The 13,298-nt window shown below is 44.6% G+C and overlaps 1 protein-coding gene and 1 pseudogene across 2 annotated transcripts in view; both read right to left on the bottom strand.

The window, feature by feature from the left end:
* LOC147432665 (vacuolar protein sorting-associated protein, putative (DUF1162)) overlaps nucleotides 1–13,298 on the bottom strand; it is a 303,484-nt gene that overhangs the window by 254,045 nt on the left and 36,141 nt on the right. The gene's annotated exons all lie outside the window — the stretch shown is intronic.
* Nucleotides 4,535–10,433, bottom strand: LOC147432666 (uncharacterized; annotated as a pseudogene).

Here is a 13,298-nt window from a genome sequence, read left to right as displayed (position 1 = left end):
ACTTTTAGGGTTAGGGTTTTTGCTCTCGGGCAACCACGTCATCACTTTGTGACACTTCTTCTGTTACTTGTTCTTCTTAGGGTTTAGGCCCCTCGGCCACATCTGTAAGTTGGCTCCATTCTTTAGGCTTTGACACGTCAGCAGTTTGTTACATCTCCCTTTCTCGAAAGAGAGTAATCGTCCGCGATTACAGCATATCTGCAAAACAACTCAAGTTAGCTCAAAAAAATTTCCGAGGGAGAATCAATTTGCTCTTTTTATCAAGGAGTTAGCTTCTCCTTTCTGCTCTTTTGATCAAGGAGTTAGCTTCTCCTTTCGGCTGTTTTGATCAAGGAGTTAGCTTTTTCTTTCGTCCAGATTTGGCACTCTTGATATTCCGGCGTAGTAAAATTAGCCATCACACCCAGACCGTATTGATCTTCCACGGGTGTCGATGCACTAAAATTACATACCCAGGCAATCTCATCCAATTAGGAATATTCAGTAATTGGCACATCACAATGCAACACAAATGCTCTCATATGCATGTTACAACACATAGAAACATGAAGCCGCCGATGAACACTCCTCCCGCATAACCTAACAAGGTCCGGGCCGGGAGATATTCAACGACTCCCTCATCACTCCTCCCGCATAACCTAAAAAGGTCCGGGCCGGGAGATATAGTGGCCTTTTACAACCAAACGCCCCCCAGACCGTAGCCTACGTCGTTTGGAGGTGTTGAGAGTAACCACTGCTCAGACTTCTTATTACTCCTCCCGCAGAACCATCCAGGTCCAGGCGGGGAGTCACAACAACAATTATTTTACAAGCATACAACCAAACGCTCCCCAGGCATCGGCCTGCGTCGTTCGGAGGTTTTCTAGCATACAACGGAACGCTCCCCAGGCATCGGCCTGCGTCGTTCCGAGGTTCAAACAATACCAAAACAATATTTCTCAATTCTCCACTCGGAAGTAAAATCACCAATCAATGAAACCAGTATTAAAACTAGAGTCAAACATTTGAAATCGGCACCAAGACAGGTTCAAAACAGATACCATCCATTTCAAACAAAGTTTCAAACAATACTTTCTCAAAGTTAAAAAGTATCTAACTATAAAACAACTAGAGAGTTCATTCAGGATTTTGTTCAGACAACCGAACTTTGAGGACAACTGGCTTGCCCTTCTGCATCACGGTGATGGTTTGGTTCCGGACCTGGGGAGTCGCATCATTCTTGTCATGCCAAGGCATGCCTAATAGAACGTCACAATTGCCCAACTTCATGTGTAGAATCAGCTTTTCCATGATAATCTTGAATAATCATTGGAAGAGGACCAATGAGCGGTACTACTTTCTGAGTTTGCCTTGTGGCTAGCTCAGCTTCGATTTCTCCACCCTCTGCATCATAATCAAAGTGCATCTGCTTTAGAAATTCTGGATGGATGAAGTTCTCTGTAGCTCCGGGGTCAAAGAAAATAAGGGCTATGAAGCCATTGACTTTGCCGTATGCTCGACACAATTCATTTGTACTCTCAAGGCGTATGCCATAAATATCAGGAACTAGTCCAATAGCGGGTCTAGCTCTCTTAGCAAGAGGTGGCGCTGGGGTTCTGTCGATCGTTGGTGCGAGCGTCGACTCCTCTGGTCTATCAGTGCGTTTGGGACAATTAGAATGATTATGCCCTATTTGAAAGCATCCAACGCATCGGCCTTCTTGTAGTAAGGTGTCCCGTTGTTGAGGCGTCAAATGAGACCTTTGCGATTGATTTTCACGAGACTCTCGAGGTATTGTTCGTTGTTGCCGAGAGTTGTGGTTAGTGGCTGAAGATTCTTCTGTGGTAAACTCTAGCTTTCCCTTCATCAGTTTGTAGCCGACCGCGGCATGGTCCATAAGTTCTTAGAGACTTGCTTGGATAGACAATATTCCTGCAATGGTGATGGTAGTCCAATGGTGTATCCTCGCATTGGGCCTCCAAGGGAACAGATCTAAAAAACTGTATGCTATTTTGTAGGACCGGTATGCTTTCAGAAAAGCACACGCCTGATGCTCTGATACAATTGACACAAGGCGGGCACCACGTGCCAATAGAAAAGAACAGACTGAACAACTTTAAGCACTTCAAATAACAACTGAACTGAAATAGAGAGAGACGACACACGACATGGAGTGGCGGAATTCCACCCCAGAGAGTATTGGCCCCAAACCTTGGCGCCCCTTTTGGTATTTCTTTATATTGCATCAACACAGTACAAGCCGATACTCCAGACTGTGCACATTCTCTAGGAAGCATGCCAGAGAATGAGCCCTAACCTCATATTTAAAGGCCCTTGGCCTAAAAAGCAATTACAGTGAAAAGCCTTCAAACTTAAAAGCATCTGGTCCAAAAGCAAAGCCAAAAAGCTGCCAGCATAAATCACGAAAATCCGTACAGCCTGCCACGTCATCAGCCAGCGCAAAACGCGGAAATCTGCCTGATGTCCTTAGGGTTAGGGTTAGGGTTAGGGTTTATGCAGTTTTAGGGTTAGGGTTTCTGCTCTCGAGCAACCACGTCATCACTTTGTGACACTTCTTCTGTTACTTGTTCTTCTTAGGGTTTAGGCCCCTCGGCCACATCTGTAAGTTGGCTCCATTCTTTAGGCTTTGACACATCAGCAGTTTGTTACAGTCTCTACTGCTCTCCTCAAGGAAAACACTGAGCCACTAAATCCACCCAATTTAAGTGTATGCATTTCTTTACTCCTCCATCTCCTGACCATACATAAAGGTGGGAGCTCAACTCCCAACCCACTGTGGTGTGGTGTTAAACACCATGATCTTGGTCTCGCCAAGGTTCACAGACAAGCCACTGTACTGAGAAAAAATGTGCAGGGCATCCAAGCGACGCTACATTTCCTTTGGGGAGTTGGAAATCAGCACAATATCATCAGCATATAGCAACAATGCAATCCACGTCCTGCCAATTGTGCTCCTCTATCACTCTTGCTCTCTATGTCATATGAAACCTCATCCGCATACATACCAAAAAGAGTAGGGGAGAGTGGGCAACCTTGTTTCAACCCAATAGAGGAGTGAACCAACTCAGATGTCCCCTCAGGAGTGCAAATCTGCCCCGCTACTATCTTGTATAAAGCCACGACCCCCCAAATCCGCTCTCTGGGCATCCCCATCTCCTGTAATCTACGCTTCAATCTGGCTATGGGAACTATTTCAAAAGCTTTGTGAAAATCCACAAAACTATAATAAATCCTCCTCCCATGTGACCTGCCCTCCTCAATAATAGCTTTGAATGTCAATATATGGTCCAAGGTAGAAAACCTGCACCTGAAACCCGCTTGTCTTGGTGCTCGTATGCCCTCTCTTTGCCCCTCTACTCAATCGATGCTCAAGAATGGAAGCATACAACCTAGCCAATGTGTGTCCAATTATAATAGTGCGATAGTTCTCGGGCTCCATAGGATCTCCTGTCTTGAAGATAGGCACAACAGTGGACATAATCCAAGTATCCGGGAGACCCTCACACATAGCTCGGTTGAACATCATTGCTAAAAAGTCTCCAAGCATAGCTCTTGCATGTATAAAGTGCTCTGCCACCAAGCCTATAAGGATTCTAGTTACTAATCCTTAATTAAATACTTAAACTCATGATTAAGACTTAAGAAACTTGATATGAACTCAGAAACAAGACTCAGAAGACTCTGTGTTGATTGATTGAATGTGTGATACAAGGGCTCCTTATATAAGAGACGAAGAGCCACAAATGAATGGCGAAGAGTCGCAACCGTAGAGCGAAGGGGTGTGACCAGTCGTCGAAGGACTGTGGCTTTTGGCGAAGAGGCACGCCTCTTGGGCGAAGGGGTGTGACAATCCAAGCGCAGGGGTTCTCCTTGGCATGGCACTTTGCATATCTGCAACTAGGAATGTATGTAATACTGCAACATAGTCACAATCGTCACAAAGCCCTAATGATCATATACCCTCCCTATCCTCATTCTATCAATAGCTTTCTTCACCATCTCGACAGTAAAGAAAGTGCATGTCTATGGGCATGGCTCTGGAGGATCTGGTAAAGGTGGTTGTCCTGGGACTATGTAGAGAGATGTTGCAGACTCACCCCAAGTCTCAGGGGAGGTAATGGCTGGGGGTGGCGAGTGCTCATGAAAAGATCTCCATGCCTCACCCGAGTCTTGACTCAGAAATAGCTGGTACGAGTACTGCTCTAGCTGAGCAAGGTAGGCCCTCTTCTTCCGTCGCACTCAGCGTCGGAAGGTAGTCTATGACTGTCTGTAGGTAGTGACCCCCAAGAGTACCTCCTTCTGAAGTCTCACTCTCATCTCCCTACCCTCCTCATCATACCAACTATTTTGGGTCATGCTTCCAGACCGTCGTCTGTGCTCAGGCTGTGTGTGGATATGCCTTGGTTGTTAGTGGCCCTCGCGGCTCTTCTATGCACAATCGTCTGTAAATCCCATCTGTGTAAACCTCGACAGTCTCTGGAGTGAAGGTGTAGCGAGTAGGTACAGATACTCATGCTACCCGAGTAGTTCTGAACTAAAAAGAGATAGTGAGAAGCGCATGGTCTATTGCTATAGCAACAGGCCCAGGGCTGACTGTAAAGTCCTGAATAGACGGTATAAAGCTGGGTTGAGTCATGGCATAGCCAACTGAGCTGGCCCCATATCTATGCGGAAAACAAGTGAAACCATCAATTGCTCGGAATCCCTGCAACCCATGTACAGTCTCCATATCTGTCAAGTATCTCCCATATTCAGTGTGTTCCTCATCTTGAGAGCATCTTGCCATTCCCATGTCTGCGACGTCTAGCTCTCTCAACGTTTCACCTAAAGTGTTATAGAATACTGTCTAGGAGTGGCCCATCCTGGCATTAAAGTCCCTTAGAAAGATGATATCCCCTTTCCCTAGAGAATTCCATATGTCATCATCTAAAACCAAGAAACAAGACTGCCCTCCTAGATGTGGCATAGACTGAAGTGCTAGAAGCAAATTAGCTTATAGCAACATATAGGTATCTGTCAGTCTCTGCCCTCGATCTCACCCAACATGTATCTAGCCTACTCATCTTTGAGAACAATGCGTAAGAGTGGTTGTGGCTCCTCCCTGAACAAAACTGCTAAACCGCCCCCCCCCCCCCCCCCCCCCCCCCCCTCGACCCTCAACCTCTATGCTCAGATATACTTCCTGTCATGCATGCTCTCTCCCATCTGTAACCAGTCAGACGTGGCAGAAGGTGTCTCGGTGCCTGGTGTGTCTGAGTAGATGACAATGTCTCTCCCAATAAAGCTATCCTCAAATGCCCCTACATCAAGACGAAGCGACCCATTACAATTCCAGGATGCTATCCTTAATGTGGTCCCATAGGTCTCACGTCGTCATGTAGAGCGTCGCTCCATTATCACCACCCTCCCATCCCGGAACATTTGGGATGCGCTCCGCCCGTTCCCTGTTACACTCAGATACAGTCCAAGACATCTCTGGTCCTAATAGCTCATGGCTCTAGAGAAGGGTCCAAAGCCCTCTCTGAATAGATAGCAGAAGCGACCCCGTATCTCATAATACATTGTGCACTAACATATATAATGCATCTCCGTCTCTGGCTCTATATCGAATAGGTGGTATATCCTGCTATCTGCTAGTATCCCTTTGAATCTGCCAGTCTTAATCTCAAGCTTCTGTGAAGATGTCCGTATCTAACAAATGGCACACCGTAACCCAATAGATAGATGTGTATCTAAAACCGCTCGTATGGCAGTAGACTTTGGCTTTTCCGGAAAGCATGCAAACCCGGCCACACTATGCAAACGTTGTACGTCGTTAAGTATGGCCAGACCATGTGTAGTCGCCATCTCCGTGAGATGTCTCTCGTACTTTGTCTACTCTTTGTCCTGTGAATTGTCTATCGAGCGCCAAACCTCCTACATCCAACTCTCTACGCATCTCCTCTAAAGTGTCGTAGAAGATTCTTTGAGCATTGCCCATTCGGGCATTGAAGTCCCCGAGAAGGGAGGATGTCGCCATCGCTAGAAAACTCCCAAATGTCATCCTCTAGGACAGAGAAAGGTAGTTGCCCTCTAGGCCCAGCATAGACTGATGTGCTGGGGAAAGTAGCATATGGCAATGTATAAAAATTGATCTCGGTCGGCCCTCAGCCTTACCCACATATATCTAGCAAGATAATCTCTTTGTATCATGTGTAAAAGTGGCTATAGCTCCCCTCGCAATAACACTGCTACTTCCCACGATCTCTGCTCCCATGCTAAGATCTCGTGTCAGTCTGGCAAGTTGTCTATACCCCGTCACATGTGGCATCGTCTATACAAAGGCCTGATGAGTCTCTGAGAAGAATATAATGTCCCTGTCTCGAAAGCTATCCTCAAAGGTGCCCACATCTACCCTATAAGATCCATTACAATTCTAGGATGCCATCTTCAGTATGGTCCCATAGGTCTCACACCGTCATGTAGAGCGTCGCTCAACAATCACCACCCGACCATCTCTATAGAAGGCCATCTTTCCATTCTCCCTTGCTATTGTAATCTCTAGAATCACCTCTCTCATGTGAGCCAATGGCAAGAGAGTGAGATCATCACCGAGAAAAATACCTATCTTCTTGAGGATCGGTCTCTTTCTTAAGGACTCCTCCTCCTCCTCCAAGGAGGGAAAACGGAGTGTGAGTGCTCTATCCTTTGAGGACTCCACCAGGCCTTCACTCCTCTTGCCCACCCTCCATGCCTTAGAGCGAACAGGCTTCTCCATCCCCATCATGGACATGAGGCTTGTGACCTCGTTTTCAACATTGTTGACATCTTTGAGGCCGGTGACCCTCATCTGTAAGGCACGTACCCGCCTTCTTTGCTCTTCTTCTTCAAGTCATGTTAATGATGGTAGGTGTAGAAGAAGCCTCTTTACCTTTCCCTTTCTTGGCGACCTCAATCCACTTCTCGGCCGCCTCCACTTCTTTTTGTGTCTTGGTGATAACCTCGACCCAAGATGACTTCTTTTCCTCCTCCTCCTTGATGACCCACACTTGTTCTTTGATTGTGTTCACCTCCTCCATCACGGAAGGCTGAAATTTTCCTTCTTCAAGTTGCCCACTTCTGGCTTCAAGAAGCTCACCTTGTAGATTTCGATGATCGAATCTTGAATGACCACTTTATCCTCGAACGACCTACGCGTGCCATCTCTTTCTTCACTCCATCTTTATGTGTGTGTGTGTGTGTGTGTGTGTGTGTGTGTGTGTGTGTGTGTGTGTGTGTGTGTGTGTGTGTGTGTGTGTAGAGAGAGAGAGAGAGAGAGAAAGAGAGAGATGAAACGAAAATAAATTGTTATATTAAACGTCTTCAAAAGGCTAAAATGACGTGTGTGTGTGTGTGTGTGTGTGTGTGTGTGTGTGTGTGTGTGTGTGTGTGTGTGTGTGTGAGAGAGAGAGAGAGAGAGAGAGAGAGAGAAATGAAATGAAATGTTATATTAACGTCTTCAAAAGGTCAAAGTGGCCCATGAGACTAGAAAGTTACAATGTGGTGGATCTGATACAAAGACAGAGTAACAAAATAACAACATAACAAAGGAAAAAATACTATGGAATCCTAAGCCGCTCGATGTGAACTAAGCAATGCAAGCAGCTGGCTGGGATAGATAAATAGCTAAATCACAGGAGATCCAGCATCGTTCGCTAGCGGATCTCATCAATCTCCTCCATGGTCAGTAGTCTGATCGAGCGTCGTGCATGCCTGGCCAAAGCGATCCGAATCCTCTGATGCAGGCTCCGTCGATGCTGAGAGAGAGAGAGAGAGAGAGAGAGAGAGAGAGAGAGAGAGAGATGAAATGAAATGAAATGTTATATTAACGTCTTCGAAAGGCCAAAATGACCTATGAGACCAAAAAAGTTACAATTGGTGAATCTCATATCATGTCTGAGTACGGAAATTACAAAGTTACAAAGAGCTAACACTAAAACACTAAGAAGAAACAAAATAAATCTGAAGTTGATTCAGGATTGTGACGAGATACGAGGGGAGGGGTTGGGGGTTGGTGGATTCAAATGAAATCTCTCATCGGTCGTTGTCTGATCTCATCAACCTCCTCCATGGTCAGTACTCTGGTTGGGCGTCTTGCATGTCGAGCTAGAGTGATTTGTATCTTCTGTTGCAGCCTTCGTCGGTGGTGGGAGACTCCCCTGAAAGCGCGAAGCAGAGGGTACCGATAGGTGCACGTCGCGATGTAGTGCAGGATTGGGGCAAGAAGCAGGAGGCAGAGTGCAGCAGAGGAAGCGCTAGGGATCAAAGCAGGGAGAGAGAGAGAGAGCTCACGTTTTTGGGGAAAACTCAATAAGTGAGTTTTGGGTTTTCCCACTTTTATTATAAGTGACTTTAAAAAAATGTGTCCAGGTTCACAAAGTATAAAAATGTACAAAACGGGGTTATTTAGGCCTTTAACCCAACAACCTCCCACTTAAAGGCATAAATGACGCCTTTAAGTTAACCAACTCCCACCACCTGTATGCAATGCTCATATTGAGCCTTAGCAAGACTCTTGGTGAGAACATCTGCAGGGTTATCCTGTGTATGGATCTTGATCAAGGTGACTAGACCATCCTCCAAAACCTGACGTATGAAGTGGTACCACACATCTATGTATTTGGTACGCGCATGAAACATGGCATTTTTGGCGAAACAGACAGCACTCTGGCTATCACAACCCAACACGGGTATATGAGCAAGCATGCCATTATATTCAACCTCAGTAGTACTCAATGCCACAATTTTTTGCAACCTAGAACACCGAGAGACTGCACCACCAGAAATGGCAAATACATATCCACTGGTAGATTTCCCGATATCCATGTCACCTGCCATGTCTGCATCACAATATCCTTGCAACTTCAAGTCACTTTTTTCATAACAAATACACTTTGATTGTGTACCTTTCAAATATCTAAAAATGCATTTGACGGCTTCCCAATGCGCTTTGCCAGGATTCGACATGTATCGACTAACAACTCCCACTGCATAAGCAATGTCGGAACGAGTGGCAACCATAGCATACATAAGAGAACCACAAGCTGATGCATATGGGATTCCCTTCATTGCTTTCAATGCCACCTCATCCTTTGGGCAATTTGTTTTGCTAAGCTTAGTGTATGGAGGTAAAGGTACTCCAAGAGGCTTAGCATCAACCATATTAAACCTCTCAAGTACTTTTGCAATGTACCTTTCTTGAGATAAAAACAGCAATTTCAACTTTCTATCTCTTTTAATACGCATGCCCAAAATATGCTCTGCATCACCCAAATCCTTCATAGCAAATGTTGAATTTAGCTTACGTTTCAGAGCATCAAGACTAATCTTATGTTTCCCGGCAAGCAGCATGTCATCAACATAGAGAACAAGTATGATGGGACTACCATCTTCATCCCTTTTCATCTACAAACAATGATCTGCATGGCTGCGTTTAAAGCCTTGAGACAGCATAAAAATGTCAAACTTCTTATACCACTGCTGTGATGATTGTTTCAAACAATACAGAGCCCTTTTCAGTTTGCATACAAGTTCCTCACGTGTAGGAACTACAAAACCTTCAGGTTGTTTCATGTATATGTCCTCTTCAATGTCACCATGCAAAAACGCTCTTTACATCCATTTGATTCAATTCCAAATCAAGCACAGCAACAAGAGCAAAAAGGACACGTAAAGTTGTAAGCTTTACAACAAGAGAAAAGATTTCTTGAAAATCCATTCCTTCTTTCTTTGCATATCCTTTTGCAACCAACCTTGCCTTGTACTTGGGTTTTTCATCCACAATCTTAATCTTGTATACCCATTTGTTAGGAAGAGTCTTTCTCCTTTTAGGCAATGGCACAAGATCCCAAATATCATTTGCATACAAGGATTTCATTTCCTCTTGCATTGCAAGCTCCCACTTACTGCTTGACTCACATGTCTTCGCCTCTTTATAAGTGAGAGGCTCCCCTTCATTTGTTAGCATAATATAATGCAAAGAGGGATCATATCTACTCACATTCCGCCTTGGACGAGTAGAACGCCTCACCCAATGATCCACATTATTTAAAAATGGGTCTACATCAAGTGAAACAATGATATCATCAACAAAGGGCTGATGTACATCATTTTCAGCCCTGTTTTCAGCATTGTTATGTGGCTGCACATGCCCTTCAAGAGCCCTCATTTTGCTATCTAACATCATTTGGCTCAAACACCACTGGTTTATCAACATTTTTAGCCATATATGGTGCATCGCAAGGGTCAAAATTAGGCCTAATAGGTGGCTATATATGTTGATATTTGTTTATGGTCACCATTAAAGGCACAATTGTTTTTAAGCAGCCATGCCTCATTAAAAACAACATCCCGCTTACGTACAACCTTTTTGAGCTCAGGTAACCAAACTCTGTAGCCCATTTCACCTTCTTCATCGTATCCCATGAAGAGGCCTTTAGTGGACTTTGCATCCAGCTTACTCCTCAACTCAGGACTTACATACACAAACGCTTCGCAACCAAAGACGCGTAAGTGATCATATGAAGCAGGTTTACCAGACCAAACCTCTTCAGGGATGTCACCTTTCAAAGACATCTGAGGGGATCGATTACATATATGCACTGCAGTTTTAGAGCTTCTTCCCAAAATCCATGAGGGAAATTAGCTGTGAACAGCATACATCTCACCCTCTCACATAAAGTCCTATTGTATCTTTCAGCCACACCATTAGAAGAGGGGCTGTACGAACAGTAAGCTTCCTCTTAATGCCCAAATTTTCACAAAATTTGTTAAATTCACCACTTGTGAACTCACCCCCATTATCCGTACGCAAACATTTCAGCTTTTTACCTGTCTGGGTGGTCACCAAATGCATGAAATTACTTAAACGCAGCAAAGGCTTCATCCTTAGATTTGAGCAAATGAACCCAGATTTTTCTAGAATGATCATCAACGAAAGAGACAAAATAATGTGCACCCCCCATAGATTTAGTGGGCATGCTACAAACATCAAAATGTACAAGATCCAGCACATTAGATTTGTGAGAGACACGGGAGTAATAAGAACTTTTCACTTGCTTGCCATATTGACAATCATTACAAAAATCAAGCTTTGTACCTTTAGCATCAAGCTTGTTCAAATTACAAAGCTTAGTAAGGCCTTTTTGGCTCATATGGCCAAGCCTCTTATGCCACAACTCCATATGTGAGTTAATTTCAGCCAAAGCAATAAGTTTGCCCAACAAGGCCTTTCCATGCTAGCAGTAAAGTGTCCCTTTCTTTGTACCTTTTACAAACAGTCTTGAGCCTTTTGTCATCTTCCATGATACTCTCTCAAACAAAATACTGTAACCATGCATATCCATCTCACCAACAGAAAGCAGACTCTTCTTGATTCCTGGCACATATCTAACATCATGCAAGACAAGCTCATTTGTGCCATCTATAGAAAGATGCACGGTGCCAATACCCTCAATGGAACATGCATGATTGTTTCCAAGATAAACATGGCTATGGCTGCCTGCAACAAAAGTAGAAAAGCACTCCTTGATAGGAGACACATGAAATGAAGCACCGGAATCAACTATCCAAGTCTGGGATAATGCATCATTAACAGTCAATAAAGCATCAATTAGATCACTTGGTGATCTGCATATCCTGTGTATGAACATTGAGAGAGGCATCAGACTTATGAGCATCATCAGCTGACAAAGTGGCACATAAGATGTCTTCAACATCTGACAGCTCCTCAATAACAACACTAGAGACCACATTGGCCTTTTCTTTGTCCTTTGGACTGTCCTGTGCATCTGTCTTAATCTCCTTCTTCTCTTTCTTTTTGTCTCCACCGTTCTTCTTCCTTTCCAATTCTACCTTATAGTACCTGCAGTCGGGTTTCTTGTGACCTTTCCTGCCACATTGATAGCATGTCACATCACCCTTGCCTTTGTTGGCATTTCCCCTTTCTCTACTCTTACTCTTACTTCTCTGTGGATAGACATTCTTCTTCTCTGTCCTGCCTCTAACCATGTTGGCTGAGCCACCTCCTTCTCCACTTGCTTTCCTCCTGATTTCTTCATTCAATATTGAACCCCTAACTTGTCACGTGACACATCCCAACCCTATGTGTCCGTGGACAAGCTACACCATAGCAGGGTTCCCGTCAGTCAAGTCAGTTTAGATTAGCAGCGATCTGGCACTTTGTAAGTCTATTCGTAGACCGTGCATGCCCAGTCACTTAGCATAGATGCATATCCTTTGGTTGCACACAGCATGATCATCGGAATTCCCATCAGAACCCACAAGCATCAGTTCGGGGAATTTTCCATTGCATTTAGCCTATTTTCCTATTTATTGGGATTTTCACTTATTATTTTTAAGTGACTTTCCAACAAAAGTAGGTAGGGCAATTTTGCTAAGTTAATATATAAGCAAACCCAAGTTCACACTTTCTGGCAGAAGAGGCAGAAGGAGCTTCCCGCTCAACAGGCAACTTCTCAGCAGTACCCCCCCTCATGACCCCTCATCGCCATACCTCCCATCTCTCCCTTGGCGTTTTCCCCACGGCATCAGCCTCGCCGTCGATTGGCATTGCTAGCGACTTCCTACAGGCATTCAACCCAGCGTTTTCATCGCCAAGAAACCCCATTTTCAGCCAACGTTTTCTCATGCAAAAACGCCAGCAGCCCTCAGCTCTTCCCAGCGTTTTTCAGCCCATCAAAAACGCCAGCAGATCCTCTGTTTCAGCATAGAAGGAAACGCAGATTTCAGCCCTTACAAACGCAGATTCTTAGCCAAGGAACAGTAGCAGATCAGCCCCATTCAGTTGCAGATGATCCCCCAAGTTTAGCCCAAGAAAAACAGTCAATTTTCAGCCTTGAACAGTCCAAGAAATTCAGCATCTAGAAGATCTCGGATTTCCGCCCAAGTCGTCGTCGTCATCGGCATAGTTCCATTGCATTAGCATTATACACCTTTGTGCAATCAAAGATTAGACCACTCTCGCCGACGAGAGTGAGGCCTTCAGAGGAGGGTTTTACAACCTTTCGGGTGTCGTATCTCTTCTCTCTCCTTCTCTCAGTCTCATTCACTTGCACGCACAATATACACTCACTTTGTTCGTGACCACAGCACTCTACAAGACGGAAAGCTGTCTCTTTCCCTAAGAACTAAAAGGAACCTTGAGCAAATAAAGATCACTAATCTTGAGAAAATATAACATTCATTCCGCTGCACCTAACATTGGTATCAGAGCTTTGGAAGTGTTATGCATTACTCAAGGAAAGAACCACAAGAATTTT

The sequence above is a fragment of the Adiantum capillus-veneris genome, chromosome 20 (genome assembly GCF_014529385.1).
Source record: "Adiantum capillus-veneris isolate H3 chromosome 20, ASM1452938v2, whole genome shotgun sequence".
NCBI classification, from domain to species: Eukaryota; Viridiplantae; Streptophyta; class Polypodiopsida; order Polypodiales; family Pteridaceae; genus Adiantum; species Adiantum capillus-veneris.
This window is presented reverse-complemented; position numbering and strand designations above follow the sequence as displayed.